A 23,834-nucleotide genomic window follows, 5' to 3' on the forward strand; every position below is an offset into this window, starting at 1 on the left:
CCATTTCTTTTCCCCAAGAAGCAATTTCCATATTGACCAAACCCAGTATGAAGGCTGTGACAAAAAATAACACCTGTTTTCTCAAACTATACCATCTTGGCTAATCATTACCCTCAACACAATTTATACGCCTTTATTCCTACTATGTTAGTGGAAAAAGTAGTTAACTTTGAGCGGTATATGTTATAGTGGTATTTACATACAATGCCTGGACCTAAATAATGCATGAAAGGGAAGATTGTCAAATAAACTGCAAATGGATTGAGACTCATGCATAAATCTGCTAGGCAGGATGCTCTGTCCTTCAAGCACAATTGTACCATCAGCAAAGCTGTTTTAGTTTGTGCCATCTGCTAAGGTAGGATTACACATAGTTGGACCTTTAAGAGAACATGTTAGAAGAGGGTTCGGTAGGTAATTAACTCATTTCTGAAACATTGTAAAATCAGTGGAAACAGGAAGCTATGAGAAGCTGCCCTCGATTCCTTCATTTAACCAAGTATGTGCCAGTTGTCAGTGCCTTCACTGAAGAAGAATGGATATTGATCCCTTGAAGAACAAGTGAAAGAATGTCTCTGCTCTGAAAATGCTAATCGTCTGAGGAAATTTTCTCATAAAGTGTCACTTCCTCTTGAGGGAGAGAGCAGCAAAGACCCTCCGGGCCTAGATATCCCTCGAGGAGATGTGCTGGCTGAGGGCTGGCCTCCTTGCTCCGTCAGGGTGGGTCTAGCTTTTCTCTTTGTAGCTTTTATACTCAGATAACCATGATGGGCTTCTGGATGCAGGAGATAAACTTGAGGCTGAACGATGTCTGCTAGTTTCTAGCTGTCTGAACTTAAATGTGTAGAGCAACATGGTCATATGCTTTGTGAATATGTATAAAATGAATCTGTGACTTACATTTACCACATTCTCTAAATGCTGTTTGAAAAAAAAACAAACTATTTTTAAAATTTAACTCAGCAGTTCTGCTAATTGAATGAGAATACTTTCTAACAACAAAACAGAGTATTCATTCTGCCAAATGCTAGTTTTCTTGAGTTTTTCTAGGCCTTTTATTGTTTATCCATGCTATTTCTTGTGAGTTCTTAAGTGTTTATTCACTCTGTCCCTCATCCATCTTTTCTTCAGTGAGTATCCCAAGTAAGAGATAGCACAGGTTGTCTGAGGGATGATCACGAGGGGCCAATTCCTTAATCTCCAGTGTCATGCTATTCGTCTCCCATGACTGGCCAGAAATAAAGTGAAGTTGCTCAGTCGTGTCCAACTCTTTGCGACCCCTTGGACTGTAGCCTACCAGTCTCCTCTGTCCATAGAATTTTCCAGGCAAGAGTACTGGAGTGGGTTGCCATTTCCTTCTCCAGGGGATCTTCCCAACCCAGGAATTGAACCCGGGTCTCCTGCATTGCAGGCAGACGCTTTACCACCTGAGCCACCAGGGACTGGCCAGAAATAAGAATCTTTATTTATGTTATGGTTACTTTATACAAAGCATTTATTTAGAAATACTATTCCACAGACAGCAGACACAGCCTCATCATCTTAAAATCCAGAGGTCATGAATAGGTTAGAGCTGACCTCCAATAGCAAGATGAGGGGTTAGGACCCATTGCACGGACAGTCTTTGGGGAATGAGACGGCTCAACCCAACCTGCCGAGGAGGACCTCTCCAGTGTGCCATGGTGTACTTCCCACCCTTACTCTGGGTATGACGTCTATGCGTCTCTCAGTCCGTCTCCACTCTGGTTCATGCTTGGCTATCGGAATGGAAACATTTTGTCCGAGTGTTCCAAGGAAAGACTCATTTGTAGGCAGCCTCTCAGAGTCTGCTCTGCATAATAAAACATCCTCAGTTCTGTGTCTGCATTTAGGAATGTAACTTTGGAGCAGCCTGCCTCTGGCTCTTCCCTTGTTTGGTTCTTTCAAAGCCCACTATAAAGCTGAAAGGTGATCGCTTGACTCAATTTGCTACGTGTTGTGTTTTCTTTTTCTTTTTCGTATTGTTATTAAAATAACAAATGACGGTGCACAAAGCAGAACATCACACTGGCATGGGCCTGTCTAAGGGAAAAGGGAGGGAAGATAAAGTGTCTAAACTACAGAAACACTCAAAAGAGGAATGTTGGGGGACAGGAACTGTGAGATGGAATGGGGTAAATTGTCAATATTTTTGGCACAATGCCTAGTACACCCTCAGATTTCCAAACTGTTTTAAAATAAAGATTGGGAGCCACTTGAATAAAGTTTAATTTCTGTTTAAATATAATTCCAAGTTTGATAACCAAGTTTTCAAGAGCTGACTATAGTTAGCTTCATTTTTCTTACTATAAACTACAGACTCTTACTCAACTGAAAACAAACCTTTAAATGGCTACTTGAAAAGACTCAGTGGATTTACAGAACCCAAATAAAATTCTCACATGTTGAGGTTAAATACAAAAAATAAGAATCGTGTTCAAGAAAATGGTAATAAAATGGAAGTTGAATATAAAAGCCAGAAAATGAGAAATCATTAAATGTAGTATTGTACATGGTCAGGGTTTGGATAGATAAGAGCAACAAAATAGACAGACTCCTATTTTGTATCTCAACGGTAAAGCAAAGGGAAAAAAGGAAAGATGATTTCAAAGAAAGATTAGGGAAGTCTTCAAAAATATTTTGTTTAGATGCTTAAAAAAAGGATGACAAGTTGAAAAGAAGAAAATCCTAGTGATTGTGGGTCTAAACAATTAAGAACAATGAATTCCATTGGTGAAGAAAGAGCTTGCTGCTACTGTTGCTGCTAAGTCGCTTCAGTCGTGTCCGACTCTGTGCGACCCCACAGACGGCAGCCCACCAGGCTCCCCTGTCCCTGGGATTCTCCAGGCAAGAACACTGGAGTGGGTTGCCATTTCCTTCTCCAATGCATGAAAATGAAAAGTGAAAGGGAAGTCGCTTAGTCGTGTCCGACTCTTTGAGACCCCATGGACTGCAGCCCACCAGGCTCCTCCGTCCATGGGATTCTCCAGGCAAGAGTTCTCCAGCAAGAGCTTAAGAAAGCAGGAAAGAATGGTATATGGGCGATATGAGAGAACAGCCCCAGACTTAGTATTGTGAAAAGGAGAGAAGAGTTAAGGATCAGAGTAGATTCCATTAGTTTTGTGGATGTCGGGGAACTGGGTGTTTGGGAAACTTTCAAAAAGCTATCTATGGAGTATGGGAAAGGTGGGGTATGGCAGAGGACCCGAGGAGTATGGAGACTGATAAGTGGAGACTCCATAACAGTGAAGACCACTTATGTTAGATATTATAATAAACTATTGATAATGTTGATCAAGCTGGTATCATGAAATGTCATTGACCAGGATGTATAACTGGATTTCAATTTCAAGTTGGTTTTTCTCATTGCCTCTGTCTCTGGCTTCAGCCTTGGCTGAGCCTATCCTTCCCATCATAATTTGAATACCTTCCCTTTGACAATCCAAAATTCCAATCTGGGCACATAAGCCCATTCTAAAGTTTTACTAAGCTTCTAAATTCTACAAGAGTAAGTTTTCTCAATGCTTATGTAGTGAAAATACCCTCTCAGCAGATCCAATTCAAGAATTAAATAACACAAAGGAATTTAAACCAAGCATACTAGCCAAGGATCCTCAACATTTATCTGCTGCTGCTGCTGCTGCTATGTCGCTTTAGTCGTGTTCGACTCTGTGCGACCCCATAGACGGCAGCCCACCAGGCTTCCCATCCCTGGGATTCTCCAGGCAAGAACACTGGAGTGGGTTGCCATTTCCTTTTCCAATGCATGAAAGTGAAAAGTGAAAGTGAAGTCGCTCAGTCATGTCCGACTCTAGTGACCCCATGGACTGCAGCCTACCAGGCTCCTCCGTCCATGGGATTTTCTAGGCAAGAGTACTGGAGTGGGGTGCCAACAACATTTATCTACAGGCATAAATAAAATCCTCCCTGGTGGCTCAGTGGTAAAGAATCCATTTGCAATGCAGAAGATATGTATTTGTTCCCTGGGTCAGGAAGATTCCCTGGAGAAGGAAATGGCAACCCATTCAAGTATTCTTGCCTGGGAAATCCCATGGACAGAGAAGCCTGGTGGGCTACAGTCCATGGGGTCACAAAAGAGTCAGACATGGTTTAGCTACTAAACAATGAAAATAATAATTAAAAGCTTAAAGTTAGCTTTGATTAGGTTGGGAGCAAAGGTGAAATGAGAATTACTTTCATAGTTTGCAAAATTGCCAACAGTACAATAGGTCTGTTGGAACTGTTGCTTAACTTCTTTCTGTTATTTAGAAAGTATATTCGTGAACTTTCTAAGCTCACATGAATTGCATAGCTTCAGCCTGCAATGTGGGAGACCTAGGTTTGATCCCTGGATTGGGCGGATCCCCTGGAGAAGGGAAAGGCTACCCACTCCAGTATTCTGGCCTGGAGAATTCCATGGACTATAGGGGTCGAAAAGAGTCAGACATGACTGAGTGACTTTCATTTTCACTTTCTTTCCTCTACTTATCCATATGAGGACAATTTTCATGAAATCACAACCTCTCTCAAATAATCACCATTTATTACTGAATTCTACAAATTTGTTATAAGTAAATTTGCTAATAATTGTTTCTTGTTCACTAACATGAACCAGAAAATGATCTTAAGTTGCCAGATAGTATCAGTGTACCTATTAGAAAGGCAGTCTGTGCTATGTGTTCTGTTTACATATCCTGTTGTGTAGAGCAAATGGCATCAGATATGAATATCAGAGCAAAAATGTGCCATGTGTTATGTATGACTGTGTGTGTGCTCACTTGCTTCAGTCGTGTCTGATTCTTTGCAACCCTATGGACTGTAGCCCACCAGGCTCCTCTGTCCATGGGATTCTCTGGGCAAGAATACTGGAGTGGGTTCCCATGTATCCTGTGTCTCCTGCATTGCAGGTGGAGTCTTTACCTCGGAGCCACCTGTAAGCCCACAATTTACTATTAATGTATTTTTGAAGAATAATAAACAGTAAATGACTTTATTAATAATGACTCAAATGTTTTCCATTTTATGCTATATGATGAAAAATATATACATGACAAAGAAAAGAAGGATATAAGTACAAAATAGTGTGAATTGTACAGTTTAATGACCGAATTAAACAAACCTAACATGTGACATAAGCCTTGGCTCAAAATTATCAATTTATCTGAATAAGGGTTCCTCTAATTTTAAGATTTGATACTGTCTGATATTGGCAGCTGAATGACTCAGGAAACTCCCTTGCAGCCCTTACTTTCACCCCAAAACCCCCGTTTAACTTCCTTTTAGCTGGCTCTCTGCTGGTCCTATTGTATTCTCCTGAGTCACGGTGTGTGTGTTTTCTTATTTTAATTTAGGAACTTGGGGGATACTATCTGGGAGGGGTTTCTATTTTGAATCTGCTTCATCTCAAAAGAAAAATTTTCAGTTACGGATGATGACATCTATTTCAGGAATTCAAGCCAATCAACTGTAGACACATAACCACTCCACTCATGCCATTTCACATATTGATCTCTTTGTTTTTAAACAGCAGTGTTGGTCTACACTCATGACAAGAGCAGGGGTCTGGGATGTTAAATTATCTGCAGGCTCCTTCAGGAGATAGTACTTGCCTCCCTGGATTTGATTTTTGTCCTCTGTGCAGTGAGAATGTTCAACTCCAATGTCTCTTTCAGCTTAAATGCATTGTAGGACTCTAACTTTATGTTAATTTTCTTAGGATCCATATGGTGATGACTGGGAGGTCAGAAAGGATCATCAGTGGCTTTGGCCTTAGATCTATATTTTCCTTACTATTGTACTGCATGTAACTACAGGGAGAAAACTGCTCTGTCTTGAGTTTATCATATTTTGGTTTTGCTGTGCTTACTGAAGAGGCCTCTGCTCTGTGTCAGCTGGTTTTGTCACTGTCGCCATGCCTTCCACCCCCAACATCCTGGTGCATCTCAGCTTCCCTCTGTGACTTTTCATCCATGCAAGCCTGCAAATTAGATTCAAATTGCTATCTGTATCTTCATTTCACTCACAATATTGAAAAAGTACAAGCATGAACTAATTCTCTCAATCTAGCTCCATATTTACCTACCAACTCATTAAAAAAAAATAGTGGCTTTAGCACTAGAGCAAGAGATCATGAATTAGGGAAGGAAAGTAATTTACTTGGCAAGTTTATTTGTGTATTCTCTCCAATGTCAGAGCAAAGGTTTGTCCTTGGGATAAGGGTATTTTCTCACAGTCTGGTCTCTCTAGCTGTCTGATTCCTCAATTAACTGACACCTCTGTGCTGGTGATTTCATCCTGGACTTACTTAGTGGACAGACTAGAAATGATCATTCAGTGACTTACATGCTGGTTTGATAGTATCATTATAATTATTGTCTAAATATCCCAGCAACAAAGGAGGGAAGTGAGAGGAAGGCTCTTGGAAAGGGTGTGTTTGAGATATGTAGCACTTTGCAGAGAGTAAGCAAGGGTATATTGGAGAAATCAAAACAAAAGTACAAAATCAGACAAGAATCAATTGGCTCTTGTATTGTGTTTTGTATTATATACAGCAGAATTCAGTGCCAAGGATTTCTGCATCATCTCAACTAATGGTGCCGTTTTCTTTTTTACTTTATAAATACATGAGATTTATTTAATATATATTTTCCTTTGCTTACAGACTTCCTTCTGCCCTTGGATATTAAAAAAGTAAAAGTTATTGTGCATTTTCTTTCTTATTTTAAAATTACCACAGTAGAAATGTAATGCAAAAGAAAAAAAGATTCTGAATTATTCATACATGACAAATAAGAGCTATTATCTTCCTTACTTGACCATTCAACAATAATTTTCTTTTACCTAAATTCGAGAGATAAAATAGTGAATAGTGTTGACTTGTTTCTTGTTACCAAAGACCTTACACAATGGTGCCTGTGAAGTTTTATTTCTATTGAAATTGTGTTGTGTATCTTCCTATATGCACACACATGAGCATGCAATGAATATATTCACCTATGCACACATTTAATTTTAAAAGTTCCAGATCACATGGTAGAGATCAGTTCAGTATCTCAGTGGGGCAAGGTAGGGAACTGGAAGAGTGAGAAAAGTATGTTCCTGGCTGGTGGGCCTTGGGGGAAAGAGAGGAGAACTTCCACTGTCCAGTCCCAGTTGAGGTTGAAGTGTGGTCACAATATTGTTAGGTGTTCAGAACTGTAAAGATACACTGGAAATCTGGATTCCTATGTGTGTTCTCCTAATTTACAAATCTTGGCTCAGTGTTATAAAATACTGAGAAGCAAGCAAAACAAGTCTGTTGTGTGGACAGATTTGACCTCTAGGCTCCTACTTTATAACCTTTGACATTGACTCGCTGATAAAATTTTCAAATAAAGATAATAACGGACTTTAGGCAACTTTTAATGCATCATTCTAGTGGGTACATAATATTTAGTTTTGTGATGATATCATGATTTAATTGAATAATCTTTTATTTGTGACATTTAGGTCCTTTTCAATTTTACACTCTAGTATACAATGGTGAAATGAGGTTTCATGTACATTTTTTTTCTTTTATAGATTGCTAATTGCTTTCTTAGGATAAACTCTTAAAACTTGGATCATTGGTCAAAATGATCTACACTTGCTGTTTTTGATAGTAAGATCCCACCAGCAATTGATGATTATGTTACTTTCCTACAGCTGTTTATAAAAATAAGAATTATCATTAAAATAACTTTGCAAACCAGGTAATAAAATATCCTATCAGTTTGAAGTTTTAGCTATGGACTATATGGAATATATACATGGCCTATACTTGAGAATAAGATATGAAGATATGTAATCTTGATATTTTCCCCAAAGAGTTAAACAAATCACTCTAGGAACATTTATTAAACAACTTACACTTTCTCTGCAAATTTGAAAAGTTAGTTCTGCAATCTACTAAATATTTCCAAAATTCAGATTTCTGGGCTTTCCATTCTATCCCATTATTTTATCCAGTTTATCTTTGTATCAATAATGTTAATTTTCCTATTTTAATTTTATATTTAGACACTCTAATTATAAGTAAATTCATTTATTAGTGAACTGTTTTAAATTATTTACTATATTTTCATGCTTTTAAATATAAACCTCAGAGTATTTTGTGAAATTTTCCTTATGGAATTGTTAGTGTGCTATTATAAATTAATTCGGAAAAAAATTAATGACTGTCTAGTAGTAAGTCTTTCCATCCAGTAATGTTTTCCTATTCATTTAAGTTTTGCTTTTGTACTTCTACAATGTCTTGCAGTTTTCTTCATATGTATCTGACACAAGTCATATTTATATATATCTTATTAAGAATGAACTTATTCTTAGTTGCACAATGAATATAATCTTGTCACCATATTTCTAACTGTGATATAATTCATATAGACTATGAGGGATATGTTAATGCAATTATTTTGTACTTGGCCATTTCTATATAATATAGATAGGATATATGCATATGGCAAAGCTATTGTTTTGCATCTGGCCACTTTCCACATACAGATAATTGATATTAAAAATCATGCTTATATATTTATTAAAGCTCATATTATTCCACAGCCTTCTCACCTTTGAATGAGGATTATTGAAATATCTTGTTGGCTAATCTCTTGCCTCCAAGTTTATTCTGCATAGAACTGAAGGTTTTCCAAAATAATGAATACAGTACATAAATCTGCACAGATCCTCTTTCCTATGAAACCAACTATTTCACCCTCTAATTAGCTGAGATTAAAGTTAAATTGCTTCTGTGTTAGGAGCAGAAAGTGACTGTTGTCTAATGACATCAGTTCAGTTCAGTCGCTCAGTCGTGTCCGACTCTTTGTAGACATAAATACATTTATATTAAATAAGGTATTGATATGACTTATTTAGTGTGGCCCACCAGCAAGTTTGTAATAGTATATTTTAAGCTAAAGATATGATAGTGATTAAATTGCAATGCAATAGTACCTTTAAATAACTTTCATATGGAATAACCACCAAATGTCAATAAATGTAGACACATTACTGACTCTTCTGAATTACCACTGATGTCTGAGCTCTGACACTTTTGACTATAAAAGTGACAGGATTATTTTTGTTTTAGAATGTCCCCTCATTTTCCCTGAGGTCTGTCAGATCGTGATGGGGAGGTCAGGGAAGGGGCTTGCGCCCAGCGGCAGGTACACTCAGAGAGGCAGAAAGAGCATCTGGAACAGCAAGGTCCTGATTTCACCTTTCATTACTGAGTCCTCTGCATTTACATGACACCACCACAATCACAGAAATAAACAGCCTTTAAACAAAAGAGTGGAAACATGATCACAACAGTTTTTTAGCATTATGTTTATGAGCTAACTGATTGAATTTTTTGCTTTTCAGTGGGTGACTGTGACTTTTATGTGGACTGATTTTGTGAGCTCTTTCTTCTTCTGGGAAAAAAAACACACAACTATAGAAAGTATTTGGGGGGTCTGTATTTCTCCTCATCTTACTTATGTCCTCTGTTTTGGTTTCTATTTTCTTGGTCACAGAACTTTGGAGTAAGAATTTGATGGCTAATGTATGTGAAAGTTTTTCTTTATTAGTGAAATATGGTCTAAATCTCACACTTACCCCATCTCCAAAATCACTGTAGATGGTGATTGCAGCCATGAAATTAAAAGATGCTTACTCCTTGGAAGGAAAGTTATGACCAACCTAGACAGCATATTAAAAAGCAGAGACATTACTTTGTCAACAAAGATCCATCTAGTCAAGGCTATGGTTTTTCCAGTGGTCATGTATGGATGTGAGAGTTGGACTGTGAAGAAAGCTGAGCACCGGAGAATTGATGCTTTTGAACTGTGGTGTTGGAGAAGACTCTTGAGAGTCCCTTGGACTGCAAGGAGATCCAACCAGTCCATCCTAACGGAGATCAGTCCTGGGTGTTCATTGGAAGGACTGATGCTGAAGCTGAAACTTGAATACTTTGGCCACCTGATGTGAAGAGCTGACTCATTTGAAAAGACCCTGATCCTGGGAAAGATTGAGGGCAGGAGGAGAAGGGATGACGGAGGATGAGATGGGTGGGTGGCATCACTGACTCAATGGACATGGGTTTGGGTGGACTTCGGGAGTTGGAGATGGACAGGGAAGCTTGGCGTGCTGTGGTTCATGGGGTCGCAAAGAGTCAGACACCACTGAGCGACTGAACTGAACTGATCCCATCTCCATGCTCTTCTTGGGCTTCCCTCATAGCTCAGTTGGTAAAGAATCTTCCTGCAATGCCGGAGACCTGGGTTCAATTCCTGGGTCAGGAAGATCCCCTGGAGAAGGAAATCCACTCCAGTATTCTTGCCTGGAGAATCCCATGGACAGAGGAGCCTGGTGGGCTACACAGTCCATGGGGTCGCAAGAGTCGGACACGACTTAGTAATTAAACCACCAACCACCACCACCACCATGCTCTTCTTAGCCTGGGCTTATTTGGGTGATAAGTGGGAAGTCACTGGGCTAGAACTGGTTGCTTTCCCATCAGTTGCCATCCTTAACCCTTCACACACCTGTAAAGGGGCTGTGGCTTAACCTTCGAGGAAGTGTGTACATGTGCACAGCCTTCTGTCTCTCCACATTCCCCAGGGAGCTAGTACTGAGAAGAGCTGACATGTTTTTGGAATATCTAAAACAGGCCCGATGTCAAGGGTAATACTATTATTATCTTTTTAGATTTAAGAAAACTAAAGAACATACTGGAGAAGGAAATGGCAAAGGTAAGTAAATTTTCCAATGCCTGCTAGTAGTACAGCTGACTTGAAACTAAGGGGCTCTAGTACGAAAAACTTTTTGCTTCTGATCAAGTAAACTTCCTACTTGTCAAAGCAGAAACATGCTTTATTTCTCTTTTTCTCTCTCTTTGTGTGTGTGTGTCTTTGTGAGAAGACGGTTATAACTCATCTTTAAACACCACTCAGTGAACTGGAATCATTATAAGTTCATCAGTATCAAATCTATAATGATTAATTTTATGTGTCAATTTGACTAGGCCATAGTATGTTATTTCACCAAATACAAATTTTTGGAGCTGCTGCTCTAAAACTATTTTGTAGATGTGATTAACATCTACAGTCAGTTGAGCTGAAGTAAAGGAGACTGTCCTCTATGATGTGACAGGCTTCATCCAATCAGTTGAAGTCTTAAGAGCAATAACAGGGTTGGAAAAGAAGAAATTCTGCCTCAGAACTGCAGTATCAACTCCTGTCTGAGTTTTTAACCCTCTGGCCTGCTCTACAGATTTCAGACCTTCTGGTCCCTATTAACTGTACCTCCAGTTCTTTAAAACCAATCTATATAGGTAGATAGATAGACATAGTACATCTTTGTTATTCTTGGTATCTAAAGTCTATAAAATCCACTTGACTACTAACCCTTGCTCCTAGGGGAAATATAGGGTTAGGTTTCTGCAAACCTCTGGTCACAACATTTTGTCACTAAATACATAATCTTGCTTTGTGTGTGTATGTGTTACTGTTTAAAGACAGCTTGCATTGTATGCCGCATGCATGCTAAGTCGCTTCAGTTGTGTCTGACTCTTTGTCACCCTATGGACTGTAGCCCACCAGGTTCCTTCTTCCTTGGGATTCTCCAGGCAAGAATACTGGAGTGGGTTGCCATGCCCTCCTCCAGGGGATCTTCCCAATCCAGGGATCGAACCGGGGTCTGTTGCATCTCCTGCATTGGCAGGCAGGTTCTTTACCACTAGTGCCACCTGGGAAATATCTAAAGACATCTTAGTCAACAAATATTGCTGATTCATTAACTATAAACTCACAGCCGACAGCACTAGAATTTATGTCTGAACGATGCTTATCTAACATACGTATTTTCCCCATAAGGTACATCACAGCTTTCTGGTGTCTAGGAATATTAGACAGCACTGCAGCACTATGCTTGAGGATCATTTTAAGCAGGAAGATAACCAAAAAACACAAAAATGAGACACTAAATGAACCAAGAAAAGGATACAAGAAGGCACAGTATCAATTTCTTTGACTTCAGCTGAGAACATATGTGTCAAGTGACTCAGATTTTCACTGCTCTGTGTGTGTCTGGAAATCACCATGAAATCACCAAGTGCTGAATTGAGGTTACAAAGAAATTTTAGCAAGTAGGTGCATCACAAATACAGAATCCATTCATACTGCTACTGCTAAGTCACTTCAGTTGTGTCCGACTCTGTGCAACCCCATAGATGGCAGCCCACCAGGCTCCCCCGTCCCTGGGATTCTCCAGGCAAGAACACTGGAGTGGATCGCCATTTCCTTCTCCAATGCATGAAAGCAAAAAGTGAAAGTGAAGTCGCTCAGTCGTGTCTGACCATCAGCGATCCCAAGGACTGCAGCCTACCAGGCTCCTCCATCCATGGGGTTCTCCAGGTAAGAGTACTGGACTGGGGTGACAAGCATAGCCACCTCAATCTGAGTTTTAGAGGTCACAGCTAGGCGTGGAGAACCACTGAAAGAGCCGTGTGGCTTTCACTATCCAAGGCTGCCATAAGGTTGAATTGAGGTCTATTTCAGGTGAACAGGTGAACACTTTCTTGGAGGGTTTCCCAGAACCCTGCCCGGTGGCCCTACACGCCTCAGCTGTGGTCTGGAACGGGTAACCCAGAGCCGTAGCGCTGAGCTGCTACAGTCCTGTCTGACTCTTTGTGACCCCAGGGGCTGAAGTCCACTAGGCTCCTCTGTCCATGGAGTTTTCCAGGCAAGAATACTGGAGTGTTGCCATTTCCTCCTCCAAGGGATCTTCCCCATTCTGGGATCGAACCAGTATCTCTTGCATCTCCTGCTTTGGCAGACACGTTCCCCATCACAGTCCTGGAATCCATTCATAATGAATATCAACTATATGTGCACGTGTGTGTGTGTATTCTCTTGGTTCTGCTTCTTTGGAAAACCTTGACTGACACAATGATGATACCAAAACAACCACAAATAAAGTGAAATATTTAATAATTATGAATAACAACATAGAAAATGAAACTAAAGCCTTGTGAAAAATATTAATATTATGCCCCATTTAACAGCAGAACTTATTAGAACTTATCTGATAATTTGCAAATGTACATCTGAATCAAGGAAACAAAAAAGAAAGATGTGGGAGACCCGGGTTTGATCCCTGAGTCGAGAAGATCCCCTGGAGAAGGAAATGGCAATCCACTCCAGTATTCTTGCCTGGAGAATCCCATGGAGGGAGGAGCCTGGTGGGCTACAGTCCATGGGGTCGCAAAGAGTCAGACACGACTGAGCGACTTCACTTATTATATTTCAACCATTGTATGGGGAAAACATCTTAAATTATTTGTTAGGTGCAAATTCAAAACCTCAGTTGTTAGGCTGCCTTTAATCATCGAGTATACTGAATCCACTTACACTAGCTTGTGCCTACGGACACTATATGTACTGATAAACTGAGCTGCATCGCTTCTTTCATTCCTCTTAGTTCTATTGTTAGATAGTATCATCACATGTGAATAAGCATTTACTGACTGGAAGGGTTTTTGGGGTTTTTTTTGGTGCTTTATATGTGTGTTTGCAATATTATTGTATATAAATTACAACCTAAACATATGCATATTGTTATATGTTTGTGATCTACATCTTTTGTAACCAACAATAGAATTTTGAAAATGATATTTCCTCAGCGTCAGTCTCACCCTCTTTATTCCCTCCTCTTTATGAACATGAAAGTCTCTGTTGCATGTTTCTCTGGCTTCCTCTTACCTCACAATTCTCTTTTCTTTGGTACTGAAATGAAGTTTATCTCTTTAGTAGTTAACAGATAAAGGTCAAGAGCCTATGCACTAATCAGAATGGAGGTTTGTTTGTTGATATCAAGACAAATATCCAAATTCAGAAAATTGTGATATATTAAGCAATGTGCTTAAAACAGTGTATGGACTCTCTTTCTGATAAGTAGAATCAGCTTGATTTGGAATAGCAGACACATCTTAATGAATAGGTTGTCTCTGGCGTGTGCTTAGTCACTTTAGGCTGCAGTTAATAAAATATCCTAACATGGCAACCTAGATTAATTGTTATTTTAAAAATCATAATAGTATCTGATGTTCAATTTGACCTGACATATCTATCTTTCCAAGGATTATTGTGACTTAATGCAGCTTAAAGTTGTGTCTATAAAATGTGTTCATTTTAGCAACTGAGATTTGCTTTCATGATGAAGTGTATTCACCAAGTTCCCCTCACATAGCATCATTCAAAATTGATTATGCATATACTTCTATCAGGCATACATGTAGAAGAGTTTTCATCAGACAAAAAGAAAACCAGGAGAAGGCTATTAATTTGCATAAATATTCCCTCCAGACCTCTAGATGGTAGCTATAGAAAGCTAACCCAAGCCTGGCAATGTTCTGAAATGGAATAATTATGGAACCCAACTCAACAATTTGCTATAAGAACTAAATATGACCATGATAATGTGTTAGGGAGCAGACTGAGAATATTTAGAGTGACAAGAAATTACAGTACATAGGTTCAGCAGTGAGGAAGTGCAAAATTGAGTCTGGGAAGGGTGAAAGGAGGTGGCCAAGAGTCAGAAAGAAATTAAATTATGGAACACTCTGGTGTCCTGCTAAGGAAACTCAGACTTTATATTGTAGATGATGGAGATCTGGCAACAGATTCTAAGCAATGAATAAATTTACATTTTAAGTAGATCTATGAGACCATCCTGAGGGGGTGGATTCGAAGACACAAGATCTCTAGTAGGGAGGACAGTACCTAGGTCACAGCAACAATCCATGATAAAGAATAGAGATAGGGCAGAAATGATGGGAAAGGAAAAGAGATGTTAGGTTTTAAAGTGTGTGACAATGCAGAGGACAAAGGAGAAGGAGTCAAAGATAATACACGCATTTCTATCATTAGTGCGAACTTGAATTAGCAGAGGGACTTAATCTCCTTACAAAAGGCTAATGAGACTACTGTGGAGATCACTGATGTGAATCTTTAGCAGTGAGCTTGCAGGACAAGGTAGATTTTATTCTCATTATATAAAATGCTTCTCAATTAAGCATCTGGCTTTGCATAGGTTTACATTTACCACATATCACACTGAGATAGAAAAAGTCCTTAGATCCTAATGACCTAAGTTGGAATTCTACTTCAGTCATTAATCATTGTGTGACCTTGAATAAGTGAAGTAACTACCTTAACCTTCATGTCTTTAAATATTAAATAAAGAAGATCCATTAAATGTGAGGAGATATATGAAGGCAAGATGCAAAAAGAAAAAAACATATAAGTAAATACTGAGTCCTTCACAGATCTTCCAGTAACATGCATAGAATAAGTATGCAAAATACGGAGTCAGTGCAGCACTGTGATCAAGAGAAATGATTCCTAAAAGCAGACTAATGAGGACTAGGTCCTGGCTCTATCATTTCTTAATCATGTGACTTTCAAAGCTGCAGAGCATCTCCATGTATTAAAAGTCCTCTTTTATAAAATGGGGGAAATGTTATCCAGCTAATTGGTGTGAAAGAAAGACTATGGGAAATGATAAATATAAAGCATTGTGAATATTTGTTAAAATGCACAAAATAAGTGTTATGTATTATTATGAATGTGGAGATTTCTGTCTTTATATAATATACATGTATGTGTATATATATATAAAATATACATTTACATATGTAGACATTTATTTGGCTGTCCCATAGGAAATTGCTAATATTAAATCATTTTGAAAGACAAAAATGGCAATGGCTTGTAGTTTAATCACATATATATGATAATATTAAATCATATTTTTGTATATATTTATATATTTAATTACTTTATTTCTTTTCTTGCTCATCTTCTCAGGCAAGCAGTGGCTTCAGGACAGAGTTGAATTAACTGACCTCTAAATTATGGTTGCTTACTCTGTTACCACAGTTAGAAAAGCAGTAAAAAGCAGTAAAGAATGCAGGCTGAGGCATACTGTATCCCTGGATTCTAACTCAGACATATATAACTTGATCAAGTTACCTAACCTCTCTAAGCCTCTGCTACCTCCTCTACAAAATGAATAAATTATAATATTGCCATAAGTATTAACTGAGCTAATTATGTAGAATGTATAGCATAGAAGCCAATAGAGTGAGCAAAGATGTTAGCTATTACTACACAAATTATTAATTATTCACTGCAATTCCATTTCAACAGATGACTACATTAATTGTTTCTGTCATGCAACTTATTTCTTCCCATGCCCCAGGGGTTCCTTTCATGACCTCACTTCCTCCTCTTCTCTCTTCTTCCCTTTAACTTCCTTTCCTTTTCAATGAGAAACCACTGTGATTACTACATCTGAATTTCTCTGGATATATCTGTCTATAAAACAAACTTTCCTAGAAGAAAATGCATTGATTTTTAATATATATTTTAATTTTTAGGGGGATGAGATGTCTGTGAATTTAAGTATGATATCCATACACATATTTCATCTTACACTAGAAGGGAAAAATACTAATACAAAACCAATCTATATGCCTTTGTTCCCTACCTACTGCTAAGTCGCTTCATTCGTGTCCGACTCTGTGTGACCCCATAGATGGCAGCCCACCAGGCTCCCCCGTCCCTGGGATTCTCCAGGCAAGAACACTGGAGTGGGTTGCCATTTCCTTCTCCAATGCATGAAAGTGAAAAGTGAAAGTGAAGTCGCTCAGTCGTGTCCGACTCTTCTCGACCCCATGGACTGCAGCCTACCAGGCTCCTCCATCCATGGGATTTTCCAGGCCAGAGTACTGGAGTGGGGTGCCATTGCCTTCTCCGGTTCCCTACCTAACTGCTTGTAAAAAATGTAATAAAATAAAAATGTTGGAACTCATGGGATCAGTAAAGCAAGTTACACACAGTCCCTGAAAGAAAGAAGGACATAACTGAAGACTGAATGTGTTTAAGAGAATATTTAAGTGTCCCCCTAGAGGACAATTTGGTTATGACTTCAGTTCAGTTGAGCTGCCCAGTTGTGTCCAACTCTTTGTATCCCCATGGACTGCAACACACCAGGCTACCCTGTCCATCACCAACTCCCAGAGCTTGTTCAAACTCATGTCCATTGAGTAGATGATGCCATACAGTTATCTCATCTCATCCTCTGTCATCCATTTCTCCTCCTGCCTTCAATTTTTCCCACCATCGGGGTCTTTCTAATGAGTTAGTTCTTGGCATCAGGTGGCCAAAGTATTGGAGATTCAGCTTTAGCATCAGTCCTTCCAATGAATAATCAGGATTGATTGGTTATGACTGGAGGGATGCAAATTTTGAGGTTGGTCTCCTGGAAATAGTCATTGGCACCCGTAACTGATTCACCCTTACCTGGGTACAGTTTATACACTTGCCCTACCTCAGCCCATTGGCACAGTTGTGGTCTCTGTGCAGAGCAGGGGCAAATGTACATACTTGAGAGGCCTTGAGGTCGTACTGCTAGGACCATGCTAAGTATATTCTGGGTATGCAATAAATGGTGTTCAGTTAATCTAATAACTAAAAGAAAACCTGGGTGTAGCTCTGAGAGAATTTTTCTCCAGACCCATCTTCTGACCTCTAATTCTGCATGGCAAGTCTCTGGTTTCAGAAAGCCCAAATGCAGGACACAATGAGTAAGCTATGAGACAGCCTCCATCTGGGGAAGAAAGAAGCAGAATCCTAGAGAGGATGGGGCTGAGGGTGAGTCTGAAGCAAAAGAGGGAACCCTCTGAGTGGTTGTCTGCAGCAAAAGAAAGACCTTCTGAAGGTGGGATGCTGCTATTCTAACAATCCCCCTGTGCTACTCTGGAGGGGGGCTACTGAGAAAGGAGGGATGTGAGCCTGGACTTCAGGGAGAGGAGGAAAGGAGAAAGGAGACAATTAAAAAGAAAGAATACCTGAAGGCAGCAAGAAACTGTGTCAAGGACATTGGAGATATACTTACTCAAATAGAACAGCAAACCATTTTTGTTTGGTTTGTTCTGGTTTTACCTCCTTTGCTTTGGTTTAACTCAATACAGGGTATGGGATATTTTGCATAGGTTTACAGATAGAATTTAAGTTAATAAATGAAAGAATAAATACTAATAAAAAATTAAATCCAATATAGGATGTTTGCATCTCATAACAATCAGAGTGATTTTGAACAACATAAAACTGCCACTTTGCTACAATTGGAAAAGGTCCCTTTAGATAAAGGAGGCTCAGATAAGGTGTATATTATGCAGGTGGTGCTGACTGAACCTGATCAAGAATCTCTGGAGCTGCTCCAGAGATTGAGGGAAGCATTATTTGGCATTTTATTAGATGTAAGTCTTTGGACAGTCACATAAATTTTTAACAAGATAAACACTGTCAAAAAATTACGATGAGGCAAATCATGGAAGAGAAAATATAGCTGATTTAAACTGGCCCAATACATCTTAACAGATGAACCAGAGACATGAGAAGGAAGGAAGTCCATGTCTGGCAGACAGTTGCACGGTTTACAATGAATCAAACTAACCTATTTTCAGGACCTTGCAGAACCAGTATATATACTCTGCTCTTGTTGCATAAGAGCTTGTAGCTTAGGTTCTATTGATAGATACTAGGATAGAGTCCATATGCACATTGCTTAGATGTTTTTGGAGAATGAATGACACAGTAGGAAAGTATTAATATAAATAAAAAATGGATTACTTGGAGAAATAGAGTAGAATACTTTATATTTACGCCTTAAAAAAAAAAAAAAAACTGCCTAGATAAGGATGTGTTTTGGTTTGGTACTTCCACAGACATTGTTGGTTCCACTTAAGAAATACTTATGGAGTGGGTTCAGAGGCTGCTGAGAAGGATAATTACTCCATTTCCACCACAGCCTAAATTAGTCATAAATCATCTGATTGTATCTGTTTTTAGAATGGTGGAAGGATGGGCCACTTGATGTGGTTATTGAGGATTCTTTATATCAAAGAGATGAAATACGAGGCACAATCCATACTCAAGATCCCTTACCCTCTAATCCTCTGTGCTATGGAAAAGGTATTAGATTTTGTTTGCCTCACTCATTGGTTAAAAAAAAATTACCTCATTGGGAAGCTGGTCTTTGCCAAATGAATAAGGAAAATATTGATGTAATCTTATATGTTCTTCATCCAAAATGGTTAGTAGAGTAATTGCTGCTGCTGCTGCTAAGCTGCTTCAGTTGAGTCCGACTCTGTGCAACCCCATAGACGGCAGCCCACCAGGCTCCCCTGTCCCTGGGATTCTCCAGGCAAGAACACTGGAGTGGGTTGACATTTCCTTCTCCAACGCATGAAAGTGAAAAGTGAAAGTGAAGTCGCTCAGTCGTGTCCGACCCTTAGTGACCTCATGGACTACAGCCTACCAGGCTCCTCCGTCTATGGGATTTTCCAGGCAAGAGTACTGGAGTGGGTTGCTATTGCCTTCTCTGTAGAGTAATTGAGTCCCATATAAATCAGCACATTTACTTTGATATAGGGACCTCTAGTGAAATACTACATAAGGAACTTATAGAAATGCTCACATTAAAATATGTCCTAAACACAAGATAAACAAGTTAGGCTACACTGGAACAATCTCTAAGTTGTTGATTTAGTTTCTCTTAGAGACATTCTTGGAGAAGGCAATGGCATCCCACTCCAGTACTCTTGCCTGGAAAACCCCATGGACGGAGGAGCCTGGTAGGCTGCAGTCCATGAGGTCGCTAAAGGTCGGACATGACTGAGCGACTTCACTTTCACTTTTCACTTTCATGTATCGGAGAAGGAAATGGCAACCCACTCCAGTGTTCTTGCCTGGAGAATCCCAGGGACGGGGAAAGCCTGATGGGCTGCCATCTCTGCGGTCGCACAGAGTTGGACACGACTGAAGCGACTTAGCAGCAGCAGCAGCAGAGACATTCTCGGGAGACAGAAATGTAACTTCACTGGTTTCTTAAAGATCATGACTCAGGATATTGAAGATATTAGAGGTGGCTTTCAAACTGAGTTCTAGCAATCTCTAAAATCCTAGTATCTGGTCAAAAATAATGTGGTTGAAATGCACATGTTTACCTTCAGATTTCATCTCAATATTGTGAGTTGAAAATTTGGAATCAGGGTCTCCAATACCTTCCATGATGCTAGACCAGCATTTACAAAGTATGGAGCACTAGTTTCAGGAGCTGTTAACAGATATTCTTTAGAATGACCGTTTATTTCATCATAAAATAAGTTTAGGAAAAGTTGCAGCCTCAATTCTTTTGGTGAGTCACTGTTTATACTGCTTTATTAAAAATGTTGCAGTCAAGAAAACATTAACTTAGCTTATTTCAATATTTCTCAAAATTATTTAACCAGAGAACAAACATTCTTATAAGATATATATAATTTATATAAATATATATACATATACACACAGACACATGAATATATGTTTATGGGCTTTCCCAGTTAACACTAGTGGTAAAGAACGTGCCTGCCAATGAAAGAGACATAAAGAGACAGATAATTCAATCCCTGGGTTGGGAAGATCCCCTGGAGGAGGGCATGGCAACCCACTCCAGTATTCTTGCCTGGAGAACCCCTTGGACAGAGAAGCCTGGTGGGCTACAGTCCATAGCATTGCAAAGAGCTGGACATGACTGAAGCAATGGGGCAAGCAAGCACATATATGTATATACATATACCTACACACATACTGTATATACACATACATATTCCATGGTGGTGGTGGTTTAGTCACTAACTCGTGTCCGACTCTTGTGATCCCATGGACTGTAGCCCACCAGGCTCCTCTGTCCATGGGATTGTCCAGGCAAGAATGCTGGAGTGGGTTGCCATTTCCTTCTCCAAGGGATCTTCCCAACCCAGGAATTGAACCCATATTCCATAGAACACAGTTTAGGAGTACTATGCCAAATGAATCAATAAACTGATGGGACATCTGAATTGAAATAGCTGAAATTTCCTTGATATTCCAATAAATATTTTATCTCTTTGCATTTCTTTATACTGTTCCTTCTCCTTACAATGACTGTCTATCAACAGTAATCCACCCACTCCCCTGCCCTGTCCATATGTTGCATGAGACCTTTCAAGTTCCAGCTTAAAAATAATTTCTTGTGGAAAGCTTTTCCTAATACCTCAAGGCTACATGGGGTGCCCCTTCTCATATCTTTCCTAATACTGTGAACTAGCTCTGGATTAGTATTTACAACTGTTTTTACTTCTTTTATTTGAAGGAATTGGCTATAGCTTGTTCTTTATCATAAACTTGGTGCCTCTCATAAGACCCTGTATGTGGGAAATGATGAACAAACATTTGATAAATAGATGAGTGGGGGAAAAATCAGGGAGGCATTTCTTCAGACAGGTTTTGCTAATCAGGAAGAGATGTAATAAGATTTTAAGGAGAGAGGTTCAGGGAATCAGAGGAAACCACAGCTTCCCTTTAACATTAGAAACCTGTCCCAGAGGAATGGGTACCACACAACCAGTAAAATGATGGAATCAGTTCTAGGAGATGTTAAACTCTTAGTCGTGTGGACAAGAAAGCCCTTGGGAAGATTTATTCCGAAGTTGCTTACCAATCTGCTTTAGAAGGAAGCCATGTGGAGAGCTTCTTTTGGATTCCAAAGCAAACAGATGTTCTGTCTCCTACAATGATGCTGAGCTACTTATGTTTCTTTCCTTAAGAGCCAATAGTAGCACACATAGTACAATAGGAATTTTATGCATTTTCATGGAAAAGCAACTACACTATTTACATAGTCAATAGACTGAATCAGTTCCAGAAACAAAACTCTATGAATGGAATTCAGAAAATGACTGTTCTTGAGGGAGATAAACTATTGCTGGTGGACACAAAGAATTAGAGGCATATTCTAGGGACCAAGTTGATTCGGGCCTGGGTGAGAGCAATCTCTGCAACAGGAAACAAGTCTCCTTCTTTCAATAAGCTTAAATTTGAATATTGCGCTCTGAACAAAAGTAAAGCCAATGGCTCGTGGAGGGACCTCCTCTATAGTCACTAATGTTAAGTACCTCAAAATTTCAGACAATAGACTTGTCAGCTTTTCTTTTCCTTTTATTATATTTTACAAATAATAAACTTTATGCAGAGGTTAAGAGGCCAGCTTGTGCCCAATTCACACACCTGCTCTCCCATACATTGTCTGTGTTACTTGTGCAAATCCTCTGGTCACTTTCTCAGTCTACAAATCTGGAAAGTAGGGATGATAACACTATCACCTACATTATTAGGCTTGAGCAAGATTAAATTAGTTATTAGGTGTCTGGCATTTTTAATAGTAAGCCCCCACCAAGTGTTATCTATTATAAATTTCACTTGTACTTATAATGCTAATGTTTATCATTTGTAAAGTGTTAATGTCACTCACCCTCTTTCTTATTCAAAATCTTCTAAGGTATTTCCAAATCTAAACTCCTAACTTTGAAAATATTCTATCTTATATGCTGCTGCTGCTGCTGCTAAGTCGCTTCAGTCGTGTCTGACTCTGTGCGGCCCCATAGATGGCAGCCCATCAGGCTCCCCCGTCCCTGGGATTCTCCAGGCAAGAACACTGGAGTGGGTTGCCATTTCCTTCTCCAATGCATGAAAGTGAAAAGTGAAAGTGAAGTCGCTCAGTCGTGTCCAACTCTTAGCGACCCCATGGACTGTAGCCCACCAGGCTCCTCCGTCCATGGGATTTTCCAGGCCAGAGTACTGGAGTGGGGTGCTATTGCCTTCTCCATCTATCTTATATAGTACTTTATAAATCCCATTATTCCTTGCCATTCAGTCTAAAGCTCGGCCTGGAAGTTTCCTAAATATACTTCAGACATGCTTAGGCTTAGCCTAACCTTCAGGTTTTGTACATATGCCTCTTTTTTAAATAATATAATCCTTTTTTCTCTCTGACTGGTTAATATCTATCCATTCTTCAGGATCTAGTTCCAATGGAACTTCACTGGAAAGATTATTCTCTCATCTCTATAAACATGATACTTTATCTTCCAAACCAAATAAAACAACATTGTGTCACACACAGGTACTAATGTATCTTTCACATAGACATATCTCAATACACTCACCTTGAAAATATCAGTATAAACAAGAGCACCGTTACCATAGAGAGTATTGAAATTTCCTGATCTACCTACAGTGTGAGTGGAGAAGGTATTAAATTGCCCTACTCTATATTTTTGTTTTGTTTCTGTCAGTTGGCTCTTGTATTAAGAGCATTAATCATATTTTTTTCAAACACTGCAACAACTTGCAAAAATGAGGCCAATAGGAAGAGATTAAATAAAGAAAAACATTATAGCATTTATAATAAAGCAGCAAATATTTGTTCCTTGATATTATAGATTTTGAAGGTAGTAAAAGAGAACATTTCAATATTTGAGAATGCCAGTGTGATTACTTTATTGTTGAATTTTATCTTCTTTTATTGGGGACATTATAGGTTAGTTTTTTTCAAGATAATCCCCAAACTGGGGCTTCCCAGATGGCATAGGAATCTTCCTGCAATGCAGGAGACATGAATATGATCCCTGGGTCAGGAAGATCTCTTGAAGGCGGAAATGACAACCTACTCCAGTATGCTTGCCTGAAAAATCCCATGGACAGAGGAGGCTGGCAGGTTACAGTCTAAAGGACAACAAAGAGTCACACACTGCTGAGTGACTAAACACAGCTCCTTTCTCTTTCCTTTCCTCCTGTCCTATTCTACTGGGATCTGTGATAGAGAAGGTATCAGTTCAGTTAAGTCACTCAGTCATATCTGACTCTTTGGGACCCCATGAGCTGCAGCAC

General features: G+C 39.2%; 1 protein-coding gene and 1 non-coding gene across 2 annotated transcripts in view; both read right to left on the reverse strand.

Moving 5' to 3' along the window:
• The window catches only part of CHRM2 (cholinergic receptor muscarinic 2), a 164,400-nt gene that overhangs the window by 20,009 nt on the left and 120,557 nt on the right, over positions 1 to 23,834 (reverse strand). The gene's annotated exons all lie outside the window — the stretch shown is intronic.
• On the reverse strand, positions 1,371 to 1,442 carry TRNAC-GCA. The gene has a single exon. It is a non-coding gene; the product is annotated as a tRNA-Cys (tRNA).

The sequence above is a fragment of the Bos indicus x Bos taurus genome, chromosome 4, assembly GCF_003369695.1.
Source record: "Bos indicus x Bos taurus breed Angus x Brahman F1 hybrid chromosome 4, Bos_hybrid_MaternalHap_v2.0, whole genome shotgun sequence".
NCBI classification, from domain to species: Eukaryota; Metazoa; Chordata; class Mammalia; order Artiodactyla; family Bovidae; genus Bos; species Bos indicus x Bos taurus.